Raw genomic sequence first — 1,597 nt, forward strand, 5'->3', positions numbered from 1 at the left:
TATATATATATATATATATATATATGCTAATATGTAATTTAACATACGTAAGAACTTTTAGAAATTGAAACATTTAGAGAATCTTTTGGCAGTAATTTTTAACAAAATTTGTGATTTTCTAGTTTTTCTTTCATATGGTTGGCTGTATATCATCGATGATTGCGTATACAATTGTCTAGATGCTTCTGTATACTCTTTCCTTAACTCCCTCCCCGAACTTCCAGCAATATTTTTCCCTCTCTCTGTCTCCCACTCTCGCTTATATGAGTTCCTACACATATAAATATATACCTATCGATCTGTATATGAATATATATTTACGTTTGTATGCATACATACATACATACATACATACATACATACATACATACATATACCTACACACATACATATATATATATTTATATATATGTGTGTGTGTATATATATGTATATATATCTATGTATATATTATGCATTATATATATGTATATATATATATGTGTGTGTGTGTGTGTGTGTGTATATATACATATATGCGTGTGTGTGTATATGTACGTAGATACATATTCATATATATATATATGTATGTATATATAATTATGTATATCCGTATGTGTGTGTGTGTGTGTGTGTGTGTCTGTGTGTGTGTCTATCTCTCTCTCTCTCTCTCTGTATGAGCGCGTTCAGACATCGGGATACAGTTTCCTTTAAAATAAGTCCAATTTTCTCCGTGTATCTTCGCAACTTTCCAACAGAAGAGAGCGAAACATGAATTTTGGTAACTGTGCTTATTAATAGGCGTTCAGAAGATCTTTGCTTGGAGCAGTTACGTGATAGTATTGCGTTAGTTATCTGCTCGTTACATGGTAGTTGGAAGGGTCAGAATCGGCACAGTGCCATTAATTCAAAAACTAACAACACTCAACAGCTGGTTGCCGGAGCACTTCTAAGACGAAATCAGTTTCTATCTATTAGAGTTGTTTCGACTTCTACGTTTATTTTTTTCCCCAATTTATCTCCATCCTTTTCATGTCTTTAACTCACAATTCACCTGCCTTTCGCTTTCTCTTTATTCCAATTACTATTTCTAACTCCTTGCCCCACCTCGTCTATCTCTCTCACTTTCTCTCTTTCTCTCTGTATTGCTTTTTCTCTGTATCTATTATTTCTGGTTTTTCTCCATTCAAGATTCAAGAGTGTCTGATTTAACTTCCTACTCTTCGTATCTCAAATACTTTCGTGTGAGGTTTTTAAGCTAGCATGGCTTGCGATTAAAAGCAACCGACCGACGTTTGCGAGTAATTACTTCAGACACGTATCATCCAAACAGCCAAAGATTTGTCTTTAATTTATATACAGATATGCTTCTATGTCATACACGCATGTTCATACGCACAAAAATATCGTGAAATCTCTCAATATATGCATACACAAACATACGTACACACACACACACACACACACACACACACACACACACACACACACACACACTATATATATATATATATATATATATATATATATACATATGCATGAATTTATATATGGACACACACACATGCATGTATTGACATATGTATGTATTTATATGTACACACTCTATTTATATTTT

This window comes from Octopus bimaculoides, chromosome 4, assembly GCF_001194135.2.
Source record: "Octopus bimaculoides isolate UCB-OBI-ISO-001 chromosome 4, ASM119413v2, whole genome shotgun sequence".
Classification (NCBI taxonomy): Eukaryota; Metazoa; Mollusca; class Cephalopoda; order Octopoda; family Octopodidae; genus Octopus; species Octopus bimaculoides.